A 24,421-nucleotide genomic window follows, 5' to 3' on the forward strand; every position below is an offset into this window, starting at 1 on the left:
GGACTCGCGGTCTCCAGTGTTGCGAGGGCCTCTGCCCCTCTGGGAAGGCGTCTTCGGAAGAATTTCCCTCCTCTGCCTCTGGAAGGGGAATCCTCCTGCTGAGAGGGGTAAGGCTTCTGAGATCTTCACGGAACCACATTTTCCCTCCTCTTTTAGCCTTGGGATAAGGCCGAAGGGAGTGGAAAATCGTGCCCCTACGACAGTCAGAGTCTTAACCTCCTGTTCACAGCGGGTTAGTGTGTCCTTTACCTTGGGTCCAAACAGGGAGGACCCATCAAAGGGTCGCCGGCAAATGAAGACTTAAAGGCCTCCGAAATGACACAGGTGGAGCCAGGCTTGTCTCCGTGGAGCAATGCCTGTACCGCCACTCCTACTAGCCCCTTGCCGCATAAGAAATGAGCCTCATGGACGAGTTCGAAATGGACGACATTGTAGCCAGCTGAGAGCCAACCGTCTGGGCCAGCTCCTCAGGCAGGTTACACAAGAGGGTATCAGATAGCTCCTTAATCAGATCCCTCTGAAATCTGGTAAAGTGCGTAAGGTAGTTCAAGGACCTCAGTGTAAAGGCCGCTGAACTGAGGGTGCGCTTTCCGTACCAATCCATGCTCCTAGACTCCTTATTAGGAGGATGGGCGGACGTCGAAGCCTCTGCTACATCTTGCTGGGTAGCAGATGACACCACCAAAGCATCTACAGCCACACCTTTAGTTAGGAACTCGGGCGCAGAGAGGAACTTGTTCGGACGAGCAGGCACCGGTTCCACAGAGTCTGGGTGTTCCCACACCCTTCGACAGATCCAACCCAAGAGCTCGTCGAAGGGCGGAGACACCCAGGAGGCAGAGGGCTGAGCCCCGAAGGCCTTCAGGAACACCGACTCATCAGCAGAGGGAGGTTTGGACTGCCAGCCGCCTCATTGTTTTAGGGCTTCCAGGATGTCTGCAAAGGAGACATCATCCGAGGACGACTTAGGGGACCCCTCTGCATCATCGGGATCAGTGTCAGATGTCAGAGACTCATCAGGGGAGTCAACGTGCTTCCTCTTGCACGATCTTTTCCTGGGGGGTTCTTCCGGAGAGGCTTCAGAAGGACCTCCAGGAGGGGGAGAAACCCCAGCGGGGGTAACCTGAGGCCCAGGGGCTCCGCTGTCTAAGGACAGGGGGACTGCCAACGACCCAGTTTCCGTATGCAGGGAAGGAGCTGGGGAAACCGTGGAGGTAGCCAAGGAAGATTTGGCTAATGCACTCCTCATAGCCCTGAATGCGGGACCACCAGAATCCTGGGAGGGTCCCACCTCCGTGGCCACGACAGTGGACGGCACTCCCGCCGCCGACGCACCAAGAGGGAGACTTGGGACCAAAGCATCAATCCCAGCCTCCCCCAGGGCCGAAGGAAGAAGTCCGTGTACTGAACTCCGACCCAAGAGCCGGAGTTGGAGCAAGGGTCGGGCCCGACCCTACCACCTCCACAGATTCCACCAGCACCGGCTCCAACGGTGCCGAAGCTGTTGGAGGAGGAACCACAGTCGAGGGAGTGGACCATCGGCTCCGAAGCCAATTGGGCTGGAGCCGACACTAGCTTTTGGAACACCGGAGACTGGAAGAGTCGAAGGAGCACCCTGTCGATGTCCGAATCAGACATCTTGGATGATCTAGAGGATACCGATCGGGCCCGAACCGATTTCTCCATCAGCTCCGAAGGGCTTTCGGGGACCGCCCGAATGGACTCAGCAACTATCGGCTCGAGGAAGGTTTCAAGGAAATTTCCTCGGTGCCGATAAGAACTTCGACCCGAGGGGAAGAGTCTGAGCCGGTAACCCTTATCGGCTCCAATATCAGTGGAGCCGATGAGGGTGACCCGCCTCTCGATGTCCCAGACCTCGGCTCCGAAACTAGAGGGGTCGAGGCTGGAGGCATCGAGGCAGACCGTTCCGACCTCGGCTCCGAAGTCCGTGGAGCTGATGGAGAAGTCTGCTTAGATTTTTTAGCGGTCGGTTCTGACAGACTGGTCGGAGCCGACGCTTTCTTCTTTTTAGAAGGAGACGGAGAGGAAGATAAAGCCTCCTCGAAGGAAGGCTTGATTAATCCCTTGAGGATTCATTTGTTCTTCCTCTCCTGGAGGACTCTAGAATAGAACGCGTGGCACACATTACACGACTCTTGTAGGTGCTTAGCACCTAAGCAATAGACGCACGAGGAGTGGTCGTCCGTTATGGACATTTTAAAACCACACCTCGTGCATTTCTTAAACCCGGAGGGTTTGTGTTCTTTAGACATAACTTGCTACACTACAGAACCTATCTAAGTGAAAAACCACACTAACTTAGTAAAGTTAAGTCCAACAACTTTAACAAATTTATATATATATATATATATATATATATATATATATATTTTTTTTTTTTTTTTTAAACTAAACAGTTAAATTGACAGAAGAAGAAAGAGAGTCAAGACCAACAGGGGAAGGCCCCTCTAACTCAAACGGGAAACCTTCCCTGACTAAAATAATTATGATTTCTTTTAACAGAAATTCACCAAACACACTAATATAACAACAATAGCTGTTAAAACAGCTTTTGGGTTCAAATTAAGGAAATTTGTGACAGGAAAAAGCCTAAATAAATAGTACTTAGCCCAGCCAAGTTGAGACCACATCTAAGCTTGTTAGCGGCAAACGAGATCTGGGGGATTAGTGGTGGTGCATCCTGGGATAAAGATAGCTCAGCCAATAAGAGGCCTCGCTCTATAGCATAAGCGTGCCGAGTTGGAGCCGAGGGATCGGCTCCTAACCCCTCAGTACAGAATGTAGGCGAGATAGGATCACATAACATCAGTTGATTATAACATAACCAAAAAAGAAAAATCAGACTAATTCAACATTAAGCAGAAATACATATCTGGAAAATATCCATCATGACAAAATGCAAATGCAAACACCAAGAAATATATACCATCTTGCTTTGAGGGATTGCTTGGGTGTTATCACTGAATAGTTACATAGAAAGGAGCTATTCGTTGATTATGATACATCTCACTGATCTTTTGTGAAAAGTATGGAAAATGAAAACAAAATAAAAAAGAGAGAACTGTGGCCAAAATATTTTCTTTCATAAATGTATTACCATGTCTGACAGCTTAAAGGAATATAGTTAGGAGATGTCAGTGACTTGCTTCATGTAGTCCAGGGTTTGATTCCCTGAGCCTCCATTTGCCTTCTGAGCAAATCAATTAACCAGGGACAGTGCTCTCAAACAATTAGGATATTAGGCTAGACTCCTCAATCATCTCCTAGACTGCATGCCTAGTAGCTAAGTATGAATGGCATATTCTTACAACTAGCATGCTACTGCCTTGTGTCTCCTTTTGGAGACTTCTTATAACAGCCTCACAATCATATTCTATGTAAACTTCTTATGCTTATTCTTCCTTCCTCAGGGTCAGAAACATTACTTCCCCCTATTATACGTATAGACTTCCATTATGAGGCATCATTAGCTGGTGATCATGATGTTACAAATGGTGTTTTAAGTTATAGATATAGATGAGAAGTGATGGGCTTCAATTATCTGCCAGGCAGAAAGTTTGGTGATATCCATAGCACAGTCACAGTCTGCAAGACGAAAAAAAAGTACTACGCCACAATCAAGGTTCATGGTATACATTTATTTGACTTAGACACTGTTCAACAGAAAGCTAAAAAACTTAAGTTTTTTCAAAAAGATAGCAGAGTGGATCAGTGGTGAGATCTGTGACCCCTTCCCCCACCAGAGCACAGGGTTCAGGCCTAACCTCCTGTCACTCAAGAGTTTTCATGTTGTCTCAGTGTCCTCTGAGTAATCTGTTTTTCTTCCACCTCCACAAAATTAAGCTGATTGATTGGCTACACTAAACATATAGGTAGCCATATATTTGTTTAGTATCTACCCTTGTCTTTTTGACCATAATCATGCCTGAAAATAGTCCAGGGAGCAGCCTACTTACCAGGTTAAGAAATAATAAACATGCCTGACCTTAGATGATTATGATGGAATGGTTGTTAGCTGGTAAATGTCTCAAAGAAAAAATAACTTAAATACTGGAAAATCTGTATATTATAACCTTGGAACCCAGTCCTTCATACAGCTGGGAATAAATGCCTTTTAATCAAATTTTCCCTTGTATGGGTCACAGATAGCCATGCTGTACTGAATTGTTCTTCCACTAGTACTTTGTCAAAGATTCATAATTCAAAACAGACTACAAAATACAATACTTTTTGTAGATGATTATCCCCACACCCATTACACTGTGGCTGCATCTCCCCATACCCAATTCAAAGTAGCTCTGAGATTGTCATAACCTTGCAGATCCTAATCCTGATGTTCATGTAAGTTTCACTCACAGACAGATATCTCAGAAGAATCCAGCAATTAGTTTCATTCATCTGATGCTCTGAAAAGCATTCTACACACTAGAATGTACAGAATACAGTTATGAATTTGCAGTTTGCCACCACCATAAGTGTCTTAATTTGTTGCCTAATTTTTATTTCTTCCAGAAATGTCAGTCCTAACCAACTATGCATTTACCAAATCTTCATAGCCATCATTGTTCTGTTCTGCCTTTCATTTTTTGTATTATTTAGTTATTTTTCCTTCTTTGTGTTATGACATGGCTCCTTTTGCTATTGTTTCATTTTTAAATAACTTTCCTGTCTAACTTTAAATAATAATTGTTAGGGTTACAATCCCCTACTTTTTTTCTCTTCCACTGCTTCTAATACCCTATGGCAGTTTATCTGTTTTTTTAGTGCACTTATATACAATATATATACATATTCGAAAAGAGAAAACTAGTTATAAAAACACTATTTCATTATGCCTTTTTGTTTTTCTTTTACATTTCCTCAGAATTTGTTTACATTTTTGTGGGGTTTTTTATCGGTCCATAGGTGTGTACTAGGCTAATGGCCTTGAAGCCTTTACAAGCCTAGCCCATAGGATTAGTCTGGCATTGTGCCACTCGATCTTAGTTCCCAGTGCATCTGCCGAGTAGAGCCACTGGAGTGATCCCTGGGGTGAATTTTCTATTTCCCATCCACTCATCAAGATTTCTCTTGAAGAGGGCCAGTGAGGTGCTCTGCTTGACATGTATGGGAAGTCTATTCCATAGCATGGACAGTCTCTGGGTTATGAACCTGTCCCTCCAGCATGTTCTGTTGATTGTGATAATGAGGTTGAGGTCTTTGGAGCGTGTGGTGTGGAGGGATTGGGATTTCTTTAGATGTAGCATTTCTAACAGAGCTGGGTCAGACATGGTTGTAAGTCAAGCAGATATTGCCTCTAAGTAGGCGATATGAGACAGAGAACAGTATGAGTTTTTGAGTCTGTCCATATAGGACAAGTATTAAAGGCCTAGGATCCTCTTTGTGAGGTACTTTTGCGGCCTCTCCAGTTGTTGCAGGTGTCTAGTGAGGTACATGCCAAATGCCTTGGACAGATCAAGGTAGTCTGTATGAACCACCTTGCCTTCATCCACAGCCCTGGTGACTGACTCAAAGAAGAAGACCAATTTGAGCAGGCATTATCTACTCTTCACAAAACCAAGCTGTGTGGGATCCAGAGTTTGGAGATTCCCTATATCCTTGTTTATCAGGTCCATGATGATGCATTCCATAGCTTTACATATCAGACTCGTCAGGCTAATGGGGCGATAGTTCCCAGGGTCTGTAGTCGCTCCTCCTTTGTGAAGACAGATGACTGTAGCAGTGTGCCATTCTGTAGGGACAAAGACTGAAGTGAGGCTGTGATTGAATCGGGCACACAGGTGAGGTGCCAGTTCACTCTATAATTCATGCAGAACACAGCCAGGGATAGTGTCAGGTCCCACAGAAGCTGTATTCTTAGCCTTGGACAGTGCTGTTTTAACCTGTGCAGCAGTAATACTGGGTGCCTGGCAATCTACTGGTATTGTGATTGGTCCTTTGGGGGGGTAAAGTTGGCACTGAATCTGACGGCCAGTATACTGGCAATATCTGTTGGCTCAGTATAGGAGGTGCCATTGTCCAGTATCTCAGAGCAAATCTGAGTATTACAGTGGAGATTCTTTACATAACTATAGAAGGCCTTGTACTTGTCTTTACTATCTGCTGCAATTCATTTTTCATAGCTAACTTTAGAGGATTTGATGAGGGATCTCAACTTTATATTCTTTATAGACTGCAGGTAGGTATATAAAACTTGGACTTATGTCAATATAACAACAGCCATTACTTTGACTGCCAATAGATTGAAAAAAATGTGCTGAAACACATTTCAATGATCCTTGCATGAGGCAAGTCATCGTCCCACCCCCGTACTTATATTTATTTGCTCTGATGTTACACAATAGTGAAGAAAAGGAACTCCATTTTTTCAATCTCTCAGTAGCTGAAGAAACAGCTGCTGATAAATTGTCAACATCCCTAAAACTCAGCACATAAGATGTTCAGAATTAATGTTGTCATGCTAATGTGACAGAAGTTAACTCTTGCCTAGTAATGTTTATGAAGTAGGTAATTTCTTTACCAAGCTGATTGTCTGTATTTTCTCTGCTGTGATGTTATGGGCCTGATTCCGAAAGCCTGGAGTAGTACAAAAAAGGATGGGAGAGGCAGTCTACTCTTGCTACATCAAATTGTGAACTCCACCTACCCCCCAGGTTACATAATCCATGGGGGTCTACCAAATTCAGTATCTCAAAATGCTGGGGTATCGAAATGAATAGAGTGCACACTAAGAAAGGCAAAAATAATGAAATTCACTTACATTCTGTGTTTATGAATCTCATTACTTATGCTGAGAACAGTGTCAAAACTGCCCAAGGACTAGGTGGGACCAAAAGGCTGGCCAAAGTACTTGAGTGGACCAGCTCCACTTGTATGTCAGACCTGGTACTGCCCACAGGGAGTTCCCCAGCCATGAGGCTGTTCAGTGCAACATGCCCCACTAATATGGCAGACTGGTGAATACAGGCATGATGGACAGCGTGGCTATGTCTCCATTTGCCAAATCAAAGAAAGTGACAAGGATCTTGAGCTAGTAGCCGACCATGAATTTCAATCTAGTTTTACAATGGGCCCAGACAGGGAATGACCTCTCCCGGAAAATAAATGATTCAACATTTTGATGGATTGAATGTTTTGGGGGATACTCCACATTTTCAGGCATTTAACTTGGTGCCCCTCTTGTGAGGTCAATATGCTAGTGTCATTCATGTTAAATACGCTTACTGCCTGATTAAAGGATGTTGTCAAGGTTCATTGTGCTTATCTATATGCTAAGGTGTAACTTGCGAATTCAGCACTGGGATTCATAGGTTCATATATTCATAGGTAGGTATTAGGCTATTGGCCCTAGGGCCTATATAAGCCTGGCCAAAAAGGTACCCTGGCTTTAGCCACCCAAGAAAATTATTTTCCTGTGCCCCTGTCGAACAGAGCCCCAGAGGTGATCCCCAGGTGAATTTCCTATTTCCCATCCAATCATCAAGATTTTTCTTAAAGAGTGCTAATGAGGAGCTTTGTTTGATATAGATAGGTAGTTTGTTCCAGAGTATGGGAAGTCTCTGGGACAGGAATATATCCTTCCAGCATGTTCCGTTTATTGTGGTGACAAGGTTTAGGTCCCTACAGCGTGTAGCTCGGAGGGATTGGGATTTCTTTAAGTGGAGCATGTCCAACAGCTCTGGGTTTGACATAGCTTTGTATGTTTGACAGAGATCGCCTCTGAATAGGTGATTTGCAATGGAGTAAAGCTGGAGTTTTTTGAGACAGTCTGCATGGGGCATCTGTTTGAAGCTGGTAAGCCTCTTTGTGAGGTATTTCTGCAGCCTTTCCAGTTGTTGTAGATGTCTTGTGATGTATATACCAAAAGGGATGTTGTACTTTACAATGGGTCTAATGAGTGACGAGTAGAGGGGAACAATGACCTCTTTTTTCCTGGATGAGAAACCTTTTGTTATGGGGTGTACCACGTAGAAAGATTTCCTGACTACTGTGGCAATGTGATTATCAAAGGAGAGACTACTGTCCACCTGTGTCCCAAGGTCTCATCACACTTTCGGTCTTAAGTAGACTACCACCTGTGTGGTAGCTCATGGGTATAGACTTTTTACCAAGGGGATGACAATGCACTTTCTGGCACTGAGCTTGAGGCCATGGCTTTGACACCAGGCATCTGTCTCAGTGAGGCCCTTTTGTAGGATGTCCACATAATTAGGAGTTTTGATTATGGCTCCTAGTTTGTAGTCATCTGCGAACTTCAATAGCCAAAGACCTTTTGTGTTAGCCTGAACTTCAGAAAAGTAGATACCAAACAGGAGAGGACCCAGGACTGTACCCTGTGGTACTCCACTTTTCACTGGTCTGAAGTCAGATTTGGAGTCTGCTACTTTCACAGTGTGGGTTCTGTCAGTGAGCCAGTTGGCAACCCATCTTGTGACATAGGGATTTATACCTAGTTTAGTGAGTTTATCTATAATTCCAGAGTGGGGGATGGTGTCAAATGCCTCGGTGAGATCTAGATAGGCTGTGTGAACCACCTTACCCTCGTCTACGGCTTTGGTGACTGCTTCAAAGAAGTCTATCAGGTTTAGGAGACATGATCTGCCTTTTACAAACTTGAACTGGGTGGGGTCCAGAGTTTAGAGATTAGCAATGTCTTTGTTTATAAGTTCCATGATGATACGTTCCATGGCCTTGCAGACCAGGCTAATGGGGCAGTAGTTCCTGGAGTCCGTGGTGGCTCCCCCTTTGTGCAGTGGGATAACCGTCGCTGTGAGCCATTCAGTGGGCACAAAGCCTGAGGTGAGGTTACTAAGGTTCATCATGTATTTCACTGTCACAAAACGCTATCTGCTAGGGTAATGTAATAAATTGATATCTTCATCCTTCTTTAAGTGGTAACACATACATACATATATACATACACACAAATATTTCAAGCATGGGCATTAATCCCATTCCAGCCTGTCAATATATAAAAACACTTTTTCCCATAATAAGTGTCCAGGCTGTTCCTAAAAATATCTAAATGAGTGCTTGGTTTAATGTAATTTGGTAGCATCTTCCATGCATCTGCTGCTCTTTCAGAGAGCCAGTGATTCCTATTGAGTCTTCTACATAGGTTGCCTGATGATTCCCTACTACTTTTGATAATCCCAAACATTCCCAGAGGTAGTAGTCTATAAATGCCCTATATACCTGAATAAGATCTCCTCTTAGATATCTAAAACAGACACTGTACAAGTTTAGATATTTTAGTCTTTCATAATAACTTAAAATTTCACATCCATGGATGCCATTGGTATATTTCCACTGTACTCTTTCCAGTTTACTTATGCTTGTTTTCTTATTAGTTTTCCATATTGTTATTCTATACTCAAATTTGCATCTAATGTAAATAAACAATGACTTCACCATTTCTGATTTTCTAGATTTTATAAATCTTTTTATACAGCCTATAGTTCTAAGACTATTATTAACTAACTGGTTGATATGATTAGAAAAACTGAAAGCTGGATCTACCCATATGCCCTGGTCCTTAAATTAATCTACAGTTTCAATCACTGTGTGCAGTATTAAATATTTACATCTCAATTTTATGTCTACCAAATCTCATATGCTTAGTTTTTGATGTATTTATCAGCATATTATTCTCCTGTGCCCAAATGGTCAATTAAGTTAAGTTCTTTTGCAGACATGTCTTACCTGCAACACATGTAATCTAGTTTATCCAGTTTCGGGTCATCTGCATAGAGACTGCAGAACACCTCAGATGAAAAAGTTAGGTTTGAAAGATACAATCTAAACAACAAAGACAGGACAGAGCCCTGTGGGACACCCTGACTGTAACCAAGAATTTCATCTGTATATTTGCTGTATGATACTTGCCATGTCCTTTTCTATAAGCCATGCAGCTATTCATCTTATCAAGAGTACATCAATACATAGTTGCTCTAATTTATTGATCAGTGTTTTGTGTATGACCCTGTCAAATGCTAAAGTTAAATCTATGTATATTATATCACAGCACAATTTTTCCTTCATAGCTATTATTATATTGTTATAGAACATCATGTTACAGGTGGTAATAGATCTATTTTCAACATATGCATGCTGATATATGGTTTCAAGTCCCAACCTATCCAGTTCTGACAATAACTTAGCCAGTATTACCTTCTCTTATTATTTTTTCACAACATGAAATTAGACTTCAGGGTCTATATGATTCTAGGTTTATCCTACTCCCCTTTCCCTTAAAGACAGGTTTAATAAGAGCATGTCTCCAATCTTGAGGACTCTGTCCATATTTATATGACTTAGTAAATAATAGATATAATGGTACTGTAAGTTCTTGCTGAAATGTTCTCAGGCCATTATTAGCAATTCTGTCTCCTCCCTGTGCTTTGCTTGGGTCCAGTTTGTGCAGTTATTTTTCAATATAATCTAATCTAATTCCAATATCTGAGGTTAACTGGATGTCACTAGGACAACAAGTACAAATATGACACAGTCACAAGGACAAATATGACACAGTCATTGTCCATGCTGGTGTGAACGACCTGAGACGTACCTCCCTGGACTACATGAAAAGAGACATAGAGGAGCTCTCTGATTATGTAGCCCAGGCAGGTATGACCCTGACCCTGAGCAGTATCCTTCCTTGACCAAGAATGATGCCACAATATAGAGACAAGATGATCAGCTTTAACAACTGGCTTAATGTCTGGTGTCATTCAAAGGGGATCCAGTGTCTGTCTGCCTGGGATGACATGCTTGACAAGCCACGCTGCTCAAGGGACGGCTTGCACCTGTCACCCTGGGATTCCGGATATTGGCTAAGGCTCTTGCCACCCCATAGTGCCTTTTTAGGCAAGGCTCAAATTCTAAACCTACCACCCTAGAAAACAAAATGGGAAGAAACTGAGGGTAATGCTGCTCAATGCCAGAAGTCTAAATCTCAAAATGCACACACTCGAGGCCCTTCTCAGTATGGAGAACATCGATGTCTGTGCTGTAACTGAAACCTGGTTCAAGGCTCCTGAGAGCACCCTGGCACTATTAGGTTTTACCTCATATCATGCGTTCTGGCCCCAAAACCCGGACCACACCACAAAAGGAGGGGGTGTATCCATATTCATAAAGGATACCCACATCTCCAGGTTGGTAGCAACACACGAAGCTTCGGAAACCATCCAGGTGCAACTAACCATAGGCAAAACTGCTCTACAAATTGTAGCATGCTACAGGCCACCCTCTCAAACTCAGGAACCCCACATAGCCTTCCTGAAGACACTGGAGGGTATAAATGTATCTCCAAACACCATCATATTGGGTGACTTCAACTACCCGAATATAGTCTGGGAACATTACTCAAGCCCTAACTTTCTAGCCCAACGGTTCCTGGAGTTCATAAATTCAAATGCCATGGAACAGCTAGTCACTGTTCCCACGAGAGGAGAAAATTTGATTTATTTATTTTATTTTACATTTGTTGACCGGGAAAATATACTAGATCTCATTATCACAAACATGGGGACAGAATGCTCCACACCAGAAGTATATCCCTCATTGGTGAGATCTGATCATAAACTAATCTCACTGGAAATCCACATCCTGCCCCCACCCCAAACAAAAAAGACCACAGTGAAGAACTTCTCTAAAGCAAACTTCACACTACTCAAGACTGGTGTGGAATCCTTCAAGGCCCCTAAGCCAGTGGAAACCACAACCCAAGCTGCGGAAGCCCTTACAAATGCCTTCTATGAACACCTCCAGGACTGCATGGATCAGGCAATCCCAAATAAAACCAAGACTCTTTCCATAAAGGGCAAACGTCCAGTCTGGTGGACCCCAGCCATTAACAAACTTTACAATAAGAGGAGAAAGCTATTACATGATAGAACAAAATCCATAAAAGGGAAGTCACCCTTGATCATTATTAGTAAAAAAATACGAGCACTCATAAAATCAACTAAGGCCAATTTTGAGAGAAAAATTGCCATGGATTCAAAGGACAATCATAAGGCCTTTTTCAGCTATGTTAGGAACCTGGGTGGAAACTCCCAGATATGCTCAGAATTAGTCCAAAATGATACAAAATCACTGAACCCACAGACATTGCCAACATACTGGCAGACAGGTTCAGTGCAAACTTCACCCTAAAGGAGAGATAACTATCCCAGCGTGTAGCCTCCCAGACATCTCAAATGCGCAGGTGAAAGCTGCTCTCTAAAGCTAAAACACAGCATCAATGGGACCGGATGGTGTCCCCAGCTGTGTGCTACATGAGCTAAATGAGGAATTAAACCCGCACATAAGGCAGCTGTTTAATCTCAGCCTTACCACAGGATACGTGCCCAAGGAGTGGCGTACGGCAACTGTGGTCCCACTCCACAAAGGCGGTGCCTCTATGGACCCTGGTAATTACCACCCCATAAGCTTAACAAGTCTAGTCTGCAAAGCTATGGAGAAGATCATAATGGAGCTCATAAACAAAGATATAGGGGACTTGCATACATTGGACCCAACCCAGTTTGGCTTCAAGGGCAGATCATGCCTTTTGAACTTGGTCGACTTCTTCGAAACAGTCACCAAGGCCATTGATGAGGGAAAGGCAGTCCATACAGCCTACCTTGACCTTGCAAAGGCTTTCGACACAATACCCCACTCGGGTATTGTAGAAAAACTTACCAGCTTAAATGTAAACCCATATGTCACAAGATGGGTTGCAAACTGGCTTAAGGACAGAACCCACAGGGTTAGAGTTGCTGGCGCTATGTCAGACTCCAAGACGGTCACAAGTGGTGTCCCACAGGGCTCGGTCCTTGGCCTCCCTATTGTTCGCATCTACTTCTCAGAAGTACAGGCCAACATGGGAGGACTTTGGCTGACAAAGTTTGCAGACGACTGCAAACTGGGCGCCATAGTGGAAAGTGCATCGGACACGGATATCCTTCAGAAGAGACTCACGGAAACAGATAGCTGGTGCCAGAGCCATGGCCTGAAGTTAAACGGCAAAAAATGTATAGTCATACCCTTCGGGAAAAACAAGGTAACCCCAAGCTACCATATAGGTGGCAATCCACTAAGCACACAATACATACCCAATTTCAGACGGAACTACCATTAATTCCGCAAAGACGAAATAATACAACTATTTTAGACAAGGTAATATTTTTACACTAGATGATTTTAAGATTTTTAACTATAGCAACATAGAACTAAAAGAACAGCATTTTCACCTTTTATCAAAAGGTTTTAAATTCATTCCTACTAGAAAAGCTAGTCTACCTAGATCTATTTTAGATTTGAAAATGTTTCTCAGGAAAATGAATTTTTCGTTAATATTTCAGGAAAATAATACATTATCCAGGCCAACAGTCCCACTAAAGAGGAATAGTACGATAAACCCACCATTACACCCACAGTTGAAAAATCTTGACATTATTTTAGAAAGAGAAATCAGGAAAGTTGTATCTGAACACAGGATGTTTCCTAACCTTACTGCATTGGAAAGGGGAATACTAAATGAACTAAGAAACAACAAGGACATTAGAATTATGCACCCGGACAAAGGGGGTGGCACAGTATTAATGGATTACATTTTGTATGAATCTAAAATGAAGGATTTACTAAATGACACAGATAAATACTCATGAGCTTTCATCAATGAGGTTAATTTAGCAAATTCAAAAGTCAAGTTATTACTTTATGATTTATTACTGGAGGGATCCATTGGTAATGACACTTACAATTTCCAAAATTGGATGACCTAATCTACATAGACATGATAGCTGAAGTTGAGTATATTATGGCTATGTTCAGTGATAGAGGTTATGACCTTGATATGATGCAAAATGTAAGTAAGCAGGTTATTCAAGACTGGGGTTCTAGGTACACACCTTTGTTAGGAATGAATTCTCAAGGTAATAATGTTGTTTTCCTTGCTAGAGGTAGTCGTAGTGATTTAAACAAAGCTTGTGTAATTGAATATGGTCCCTGTAGTTATAAGATGAGGCAATTGGTTAATAAAAGTTGGTTTATTATTATGGCAGATGCTTCTATATCCAACATTTTAGGTGACAAACCCCACTTTGTAAATAAAATGGGTATGAACTTGAAAAGGTTGTTAGAAAATACGATGTTTCTGACTTCTAACACTTCTAAACCTACACAGAAGTGTGGTAGATGCAACTGGTGCTTTGCTATTAACACCAGTCAAGGCACTAGGTTAAGCAACACTACCAACACCTCTATTAGATTCAAGGCAGGTTATTGTACTACTAAACTTGTCATATATATCGCATTATGTTCAGCTTGTCCCGCTTTCTACATTGGGAAGACCGAGAGACAGCTGAACAAAAGAATATGCGATCATTTTTACTCCATTAGAAAGAGAGATGAGAAGAATGCCCTATATAAGCACATAAAACAAGAGGGTTCTGAACATAAATTCACTTGTAGTATTATTGACCTTATTCAAATAGACCCTAGGGGGGGAGACTATAAGAGTTGGTTGTCTTATAGAGAAATGTGGTGGCAAATTTTTACTGATGCTGCCTCACCCCCAGGCTTGAATGAATCACTGTCTATTAAACCTTTGCTATATAAGATACGTTAGTGTCAAATTGTTTATAAATAAGTTGAGTCAGTGTTTTTATAGTAACATATGTTTTTAACAAACATGAATTTCAGAGGAATTAGTCACTACATTTTATAGGCTATATATGTATTTATAATATAATTGTTTATTCTTGTTATCTATTCATTTTGGAATGTTTTTGTTTATTGTCTATGCAGAAAGTTTTAGTGGAGTATGTTGCTTTAAATTTTTGGAGCCAAAACATCTATTTAAGGGCTGTGATTCAGAATGTTTTTTGTTCTGAGGAAGCCTGTATTGTAACAGGTGAAAGCGCTCAACTGTTATTAAAAGTGTTTTTTATTTAGTCCTGCTGGTTTGCACGAGTTTGCTTCATTGTTTTCGGTTTCTCAAGCTACATAGTGTGGTGTCAGCATTCGCCTTTTTGCTTGTTTTATGATTCTTGGTTTATCCTACTCCCCTTTCCTTTAAAGACAGGTTTAATAAGAGCATGTCTCCAATCTTGAGGACTCTGTCCATATTTATATGACTTAGTAAATAATAGATATAGTGGTACTGTAAGTTCTTGCTGAAATGTTCTCAGGTCATTATTAGCAATTCTGTCTCCTCCCTGTGCTTTGCTTGGGTCCAGTTTGTGCAGTTATTTTTCAATATAATCTAATCTGATTCCAATATCTGAGGTTAACTGGATGTCACTAGGACAACTTATTATACCCTTTGTGGATCCAAACTGTTTTGCATAAGATTTTGTGTATATATCTATAATCTGTTATATGTGAGATAAGTTTTAGAATCTACACAGAATTTATCAATTTGCATGTCTTTACTCTTTCCACATCTTATGTAGCTATAAAAAGGCTTCCTCTTATGCTCAATATCTTTATATAAATTTTCTTCAAATGTTTCTTGATCTTGTTTCATGTTATGCTTAATGTGTTTGTCCAGCTTGTTTATTTTAGTTTTCAAAGTTGTAGTTTAACCTCTCTTCTATTTCTTCTATTTTTTGATCTCTCACAATTAATCAGGTATCTTGTTCTTATGAAAATATATCCCCCTGATGTTGTATACCTAGATCCTGATGTTAAACATTTTTTTGCACTCAAACAATTTCTCTGTGTTTAACTCTTAGCTGGGAGGGGGGTTATCCCTTGTCTTATAGTACTTGTATAGTCTGATTTCTGTGTATTTATTTGTGCTCACTATCAGAGCTGTTTGGCTGGCTGTGACCAATCTGCAATCATCTGGATGCACAAGCTGATTTAAGTATACTTTTTTTTGCACTCGCATTGTCGACCTTGCAAAGGCTTTCGACACAATACCCCACTGGGTATTGTAGAAAAACTTACCAGCTTAAATGTAAACCCATATGTCACAAGATGGGTTGCAAACTGGCAAGGACAGAACCCACAGGGTTAGAGTTGCTGGCGCTATGTCAGACTCCAAGACGGTCACAAGTGGTGTCCCACAGGGCTCGGTCCTTGGCCTCCTATTGTTCGGCATCTACTTCTCAGAAGTACAGGCCAACATGGGAGGACTTTGGCTGACAAAGTTTGCAGACGACTGCAAACTGGGCGCCATAGTGGAAAGTGCATCGGACACGGATATCCTTCAGAAGAGACTCACGGAAACAGATAGCTGGTGCCAGAGCCATGGCCTGAAGTTAAACGGCAAAAAATGTATAGTCATACCCTTCGGGAAAAACAAGGTAACCCCAAGCTACCATATAGGTGGCAATCCACTAAGCACACAATACATACCCAATTTCAGACGGAACTACCATTAATTCCGCAAAGACGAAATAATACAACTATTTTAGACAAGGTAATATTTTACACTAGATGATTTTAAGATTTTTAACTATAGCAACATAGAACTAAAAGAACAGCATTTTCACCTTTTATCAAAAGGTTTTAAATTCATTCCTACTAGAAAAGCTAGTCTACCTAGATCTATTTTAGATTTGAAAATGTTTCTCAGGAAAATGAATTTTTCGTTAATATTTCAGGAAAATAATACATTATCCAGGCCAACAGTCCCACTAAAGAGGAAAAGTACGATAAACCCACCATTACACCCACAGTTGAAAAATCTTGACATTATTTTAGAAAGAGAAATCAGGAAAGTTGTATCTGAACACAGGATGTTTCCTAACCTTACTGCAATGGAAAGGGGAATACTAAATGAACTAAGAAACAACAAGGACATTAGAATTATGCACCCGGACAAAGGGGGTGGCACAGTATTAATGGATTACATTTTGTATGAATCTAAAATGAAGGATTTACTAAATGACACAGATAAATACTCATGAGCTTTCATCAATGAGGTTAATTTAGCAAATTCAAAAGTCAAGTTATTACTTTATGATTTATTACTGGAGGGATCCATTGGTAATGACACTTACAATTTCCTATTAAATTCACAGCCAAGGGTTCCATCAGTCTTTGGAATTCCAAAGGTACATAAGGATCCAAATGATCCACCACTTAGGCTTATTGTGGCATCTGAGGGTTCAGTTACATCCTCTTTAGCTAAATTTGTGGATGAAAAACTAAAAAAGTTGTCATATGACAGCCCAATAGTTCTGAAAGACTCATGGGATTTTCTCAGATGTGTCAAACCAGAATTATATTCTGCAGACTTGGCTTTTGTCACACTGGATGTTGTTGATCTGTTTGGATCGATCCCCCATGACATAGGGCTTCAGTGGTTTGAAGATATCATGAGGGATAGCAAAATGTTTACGTTGAATGACTTTAGGAATTGTTTAACATTTATGGATGTCATACTTCAGAATAACTTCATGTTTTTCCAGGGGGAATTTTTTCAACAGAAAAGAGGGGTAGCTATGGGGGCCAAATGCCCCCCAAATATGCAAATTTAATTTTGTCAAGATGGGAACAACTTTACATTTCAAACTGTCCTTTCACAGCCTGTTGGTCCTTGTACAAAAGGTTCTTGGGACGACATAGTCATTTTCTGGACAGACACTCATGAAAAATTTATGGAGTTCTTGCATTATATTGAAAACACAACAAACTTTTTGGATTTTACTTACACTTATAACACAGACAATCTTACTTATTTGGATGTTATTATTAAGAAAGAATCAGGTGGTTTTGCATCTAGCATCCATCGAAAGGAAACATTTTCCAACTCTTATCTACATTTTCAGAGTAGTCACCCTTATTTTCAGAAAAAGAACTTGGTTAAAGGACAGCTGGTCAGGTTGAGTAGGATGACATCTGGCGAAGAAGATTTTACAAATGAGTGTGCAAAATTATTGGATATGTTTAGGAAACGGGGTTACCCAAATTCTTTACTACAAGAAATAACTGAGTCAGTGGTTCTGGAAAGAAAAAACAGGTTTGCCCCCATTCTTGGAAAACCTATTCAGGAGTTTACTGAAGTTAACACTCACACCCAAGAAGAGAAAAAATGGGATGATGCATATATTATGGATTTTTCTGGAGATGCAGGAGCGATGAAACAGACTATATCTAGAGAATGGAATAGGTTTACAGAGATTTCTGACCTTGAGACACTCAAAAATAAAAATCTGACATTTATTTTCCGTAAAGATTTATACTTCAAACAATTTTTTGAGTTTGGGAAAGCAAATATCTCTTCAAAAAGACCAGGTACTTTTAAATGTGGTAGTTGTCCACAATGCCCTTTAATACACAACGAGGGTAGTATTCTATTTACATCAAGAAATAGGGAGATTACCAGCAAATGTTTTTCCAACTGTAATACCAATGGTGTGGTATATATTGCTACTTGTAAGGTTTGCACTTCATTTTACATAGGAAAAACTGAGAGAAAATTAAGAAACCGTATTTATGAACATAGTTATGAAATTAGGAAGCAAAACAATAAAAATGCCCTTTACAGACACACTTTGACTTGTCCGCAGGCTATTTTTCTTTTTTATGTTTTGGAAATAGTACCCAAGGAATTGAGAGGGGGTATGTGGGAGGCCAAACTTGAATATAGGGAGTTATTTTGGCAGATTATTTTAGATTCCACAAAATCTCCAGGTTTAAATGATATGATTTCCATTACTTCAGTTTTGAAACTAAGGGCAGCTAAACTGTGATTTGAGGTACAGCCACTAGATGGCACTAAACACAAGGGTTTTAGTAAATATGTTTAACATTAAGTAATTTTAAAAGGTAGATGTTATGTGATCCTATCTCGTCTACATTCTGTACTGATGGGTTCGGAGCCGATCCCTCGGCTCCGACTCGGCACGCTTATGCTATAGAGCGAGGCCTCTTATTGGATAAGCTATCTTTATCCCAGGATGCACCACCACTAATCCCCCAGATCTCGTTTGCCGCTAACAAGCTTAGACGTGGTCTCAACTTGGCTGGGCTAAGTACTATTTATTTAGGCTTTTTCCTGTCACAAATTTCCTTTCTTTGAACCCAAAAGCTGTTTTAACAGCTACTGTTGTTATATTAGTGTGATTGGTGAATTTTTGTTGGAAAAGTCGTGATTTTTTTAGTCAGGGAAGGTTTCCCGTTTGAGTTAGAGGGGCCTTCCCCTGTTGCTTTGCTGCTTGTGTTTTTTTCTTGGGTCAAGTACCCGTTTAAGTTAGAGGGTCTTGACTCTCTTTCTCTTTTCTGGCTGTTAAACTGTTTAGTGTTTAGTGTTAAAAAAAAAAAAAAAAAAAAAAAAAAAAGAAATTTTTGTTAAAGTTGTTGGATTTAACTTTACCTTGTCTAGTTTAGTGTTTTTGTCACTTAGATAGGTTCTGTGGTAAAACAGTTATGTCTAAAGAACACAAACCCTCCGGGTTTAAGAAATGCACGAGGTGTGGTTTTAAAATGTCCATAACGGATCACCACTCGTGCGTCTATTGCTTAGGTGCCAAGCACCTACAAGAGTCGTGTAGTGTCTGCCACGCGTTCTCTTCTAAGGTACTCCAGGAGAGGAAGAACAAATTAATCCTCAAGGGATTAATCAAGCCTTCCTTCGAGGAGGCTTTATCTTCCTCTCCGTCTCCTTCTAAAAAGAAGAAAGCGTCGGCTCCGACCAGTCAGTCGGAACCGACCGCTAAAAAAGCTAAGCAGACTTCTCCATCGGCTCCACAGACTTCGGAGCCGAGGTCGGAACGGTCTGCCTCGATGCCTCCAGCCTCGACCCCTCTGGTTTCGGAGCCGAGGTCTGGGGCATCGAGAGGCGGGTCACCCTCATCGGCTCCACTGATATTGGAGCCGATAAGGGTTACCGGCTCAGACTCTTCCCCCTCGGAGCCGAAGTCCTTATCGGCACCGAGGGAAATTTCCTTGAAACCTTCCTCGGAGCCGATAGTTGTTGAGTCGATTCGGAGCCGGTCCCAGAGCCCTTCGGAGCCGATGGAGAAATCGGTTCGGGCCCGATCGGTATCCTCAAGATCATCCAAGATGTCTGATTCGGACATCGACAGGGTGCTCCTTCGACTCTTCCAGTCTCCGGTGTTCCAAAAGCTAGTTTCGGCTCCAGCCCATTTGGCTTCGGAGCCGATGGTCCACTCCCCTACTGTGGTTCCTCCTCCTCCAACAGCTTCGGCACCGTTGGAGCCGGTGCTGGTGGAACCTGTGGAGGTATTAGGGTCGGGCCCGACCCTTGCTCCAACTCCGGCTCTTGGGTCGGAGTTCAGTACACGGACTTCTTCCTTCGGCCATGGGGAGGCTTCGGGATTGATGCTTTCGGTTCCAAGTCTCCCTCTTGGTGCGTCGGCGGCGGGAGCGCCGTCCACTGTCGTGGCCACGGAGGTGGGTCCCTCCCAGGATTCTGGTGGTCCCGACTTCAGGGCTATGAGGAGTGCTTTAGCCAAATCTTCCTTGGCTACCTCCACGGTTTCCCCAGCTCCTTCCCTGCATACGGAGACTGGGTCGTTGGCAGTCCCCCTGTCCTTAGACAGCGGAGCCCCCGGGCCTCAGGTTACCCCCGCTGGGGTTTCTCCCCCTCCTGGAGGTCCTTCTGAAGCCTCTTCGGAAGAACCCCCCAGGAAGAGATTGTGCAAGAGGAAGCACGTTGACTCCCCTGATGAGTCTCTGACATCCGACACTGATCTCGATGATGCAGAGGGGTCCCCCAAGTCGTCCTCGGATGATGTCTCCTTTGCAGACATCCTGGAAGCCCTAAAACAACGAGGCGGCTGGCAGTCCAAACCTCCCTCTGCTGATGAGTCGGTGTTCCTGAAGGCCTTCGGGGCTCAGCCCTCCGCCTCCTGGGTGTCTCCGCCCTTCGACGAGCTCTTGGATTTGATCTGTCGAAGGGAGTGGGAACACCTGGAACCGGTGCCTGCTCGTCCGAACAAATTTCTTTTGCCGACGCCCCCTTTGATGGGTCCTCCCTGTTTGGACCCAAGGTAAAAGACACACTAACCCGCTGTGAACAGGAGGGTAAGACTCTGACTGCCGTAGGGGCACGATTTTCCACTCCCTTTCGGCCTTATCCCAAGGTTAAAAGAGGAGGGAAGATGTGGTTCCGTAGATCTCAGAAGCCTTACCCCTCTCAGCAGGAGGGTTCCCCTTCCAGAGGCAGAGGAGGGGGAAATTCTTCCGGAAGATGCCGTCCCAGAGGCGGCAGAGGCCCTCGCAACACTGGAGACAGCGAGTCCTTTCGTGGCTCTTCAGCCTTTCATAGTCCCTGAGGGATTGCCTGGCTGTGCTGCTCCGGAGCCAGTCGGGGGTCGTTTCTCGAAGCACCTAAAGGCCTGGGAAGGGATCACTCAGGACCGATGGGTGCTTCGGATTATTGCCGGAGGTTACTCCATCCCATTCTCTCACCCCCCCCTCAGTCCAAAAAAATCCCGGACCCGCCACCCAGTCAATGGGATAACAAGCAGCCTCAGAAGTTTCAAAGCTGCTGCAAAAAGGAGTCATCCAACCGGTCCCCGCAGACCAGATCGGATTAGGGACTTACTCAAGATTCTTTTTGGTGCCAAAAAAGACCGGGGACTTGAGGCCCATTTTGGATCTCAGCATCCTAAACCGTTCAGTCAGAAAGTCCAAGTTCCGAATGGTCACCCTACAAACCATTCTCCCATTGCTGGAGAAAGGTGTTTGGATGTGCTCCGTAGATCTCAAGGACGCTTATTATCATATCATGGTACATCAAGCGTCCAGAAGACATCTGCGCTTCAGCCTAGGAGGCAGTCATTTTCAGTTCCGTGCGCTGCCCTTTGGTCTCACCACAGCCCCCAGGGTGTTCACCAAGTGTTTGGCAGTCGTGACTGCTCACCTGAGAAGTCTAGGATTCCAGGTGTTTCCGTATCTAGACGACTGGCTCCTAACTGCCACCTCCAAGCATCGACTTCTGCGGAGCCTACAAGCCACTATATCACTGGGCAATTCCTTTGGAATCACCTTCAATTGGCCAAAGTCTGTGTTGCGGCCATCTCAACGAATAAGATTCATAGGGGTAGAGATAGACTCAAACCAAATGCGAGTCTATCTACCTACAGACAGGATACAAACCATACAGGCTCAAGTTCGAGCCTTACTTCCCAGATCCAAAGCCCCAGCCAGAATGGTCCTGCAGCTATTGGGATCCATGTCCGCCACGGTTCTTCTAGTCCCCTTGGCAAGGTTGCACATGAGAATTCTCCAGTGGCTTCTCTCAGCTCAGTGGTCCTTTCAGGAACTTCCCCTCAGTCACCTTGTATGGATCACGGAATCTTGCAGACGGGACCTTCGCTGGTGGCTAGTGCCCTCCAACTTGGATCAGGGACGACCCTTTGTTCTACCTCCTCCGGCGGCCACTTTGACCACAGACGCCTCCCAGATGAGGTGGGGGGGGGGGGCATTCCCTGGGCAGGTCAGTCCAAGGCAAATGGCATCCGGAAGAGACTTTGCTTCATATCAACATCTTGGAAATGAGGGCAGTACTTCTGTCCCTTCAAGTCCTTCACGATTATCTCCCTCAGGGCGTAATTGCTGTTCACTCAGACAACATGTCAGTTGTTTGGTACCTGAACAAACAGGGAGGGACCAGATCCTATCCTCTTTGCAGAGAAGCCATGAGAGTTTGGGAATGGGCAGTCTCGACCAAACGCTTCCTAGTGGCTACTCACATACCGGGCAAGCCCAATGTGATAGCCGACAGATTGAGCAGGACCATCCTCTCCCCTCACGAATGGTCTCTGAATATGACAGTGGCAAGTCAGATTTTCAGCGAATGGGAGTTCCGTGTTGCGATCTCTTGACTCCTCTGAATCACAGTGCAAAGAATTCTTCTCCCTAGCCCCAGCTCCGGGGAAGAGCCCCATGGACGCATTAGTCCATCCTTGGCCCACCGGCTTGCTTTATGCCTTCCCTCCAGTTCCTCTCCTTCCCAGAGTGATTCAAAAGGCATCTCTCTTGGGAAGCAAAATGATCTTAATTGCTCCTTACTGGCCTCGTCAAGTGTGGTTCCCCTATCTTCGGAAACATGCCTTGGAAGGTCCTTGGTTCCTGAATCAGATCCCAGACCTACTGGTTCATCAGTCGGGACTATTCCACCAGTCCCTACACACCTTAAAATTGACGGCTTGGCTCCTCCTCTTCCGACGATAGTCAGGAGTCATACATTGGATCCAGATGTTGTACGCATATTATCTTCGGCCCATAAGTCTGCTACAAAGAAACTGTATGCTAGCAAATGGAAAAGATTTGCTATTTGGGCTCAACTCCGGGGCCTGGACCCCATTTCTATTCCTGTGGCAGAAGTACTAAAATTTCTGACTTCTCTTTTCAATCAAGGCTCTTCAGTTTCTACCATCAAGGTACAATTGGCAGCAATTTCTAATGTTCACGAATCCATAGACCCACCTTTAATGAGCAACAGATTGTGTAAGATCTTCTTGAAAGGGGCTGCTCTGTTAAGACCTCCGATTTCTCATCCTGCACCTCCATGGGATCTCGATATAGTGTTCTGGCTTCTTGACTTCTTTCCCCTTTGAACCGGCAGCTACATGTGATCTAAAGTTTCTATCATGGAAGACAGCTTTTCTGGCGGCGATTACTTCTGCCAGAAGAGTTTCAGAGCTTCAAGCCTTGTCAGTAAAACCCCCGTACTTGGTTTTTCACAAAGACAGAGTGTCCCTCAGACCAAATCCTTCCTTTGTCCCTAAAGTTTGTTCTACTTTCTGCTTACAACAATCGTTAAAGCTTCCAGTTTTTTTCCCAAAATACTCTAACAAAGCGGAGTTCATATTCCACACACTAGATGTCCACAGACAGTTACGTTTTTATTTAGACAGGACCAAACAAACTAGGAAAACAGATCAGTTGTTTGTATCCTTTGCAGATAACAGATTGGGCAACGCGGTCACAAAGGTCACTATTGCCAAATGGATCAGAGACTGTATTAATCAAGCTTATTTTTATAATAACAAAGAGCTTACCACTCCTGTCAAGGCTCATTCTACAAGGGCTATGGCTACTTCGATAGCATTTCATTCTAAGCTTGCTATTAGTGACATTTGTGCTGCGGCTACATGGTCTTCCCTGCACACCTTCATTTCCCACTACAAATTAGATGTGGCATCTAGAGGACGAGCTTCATTTGGTTCCACAGTGCTCAGGAGTGTTTTCCAATGAGCCACCCGGGATTTAGGTGCTAGGGACGCTGTCCCATCAGTACAGAATGTAGGCGAGATAGGATCACATAACATCTTTTTAGTTATGTACTCACCATAACTTCAGATGTTTGGGATCATCTACTTCATTCTAATAACCCACCCTCCTTCCCCGTCCTTGGAGATCAGAGGATATCAGAAGGTCCGAATCTGTTGTTTCATCTTGAAACATCTAACAATGTTATATAATC

The sequence above is a fragment of the Protopterus annectens genome, chromosome 2.part1 (genome assembly GCF_019279795.1).
Source record: "Protopterus annectens isolate FY-2018-M chromosome 2.part1, PAN1.0, whole genome shotgun sequence".
NCBI lineage: Eukaryota > Metazoa > Chordata > Ceratodontiformes > Protopteridae > Protopterus > Protopterus annectens.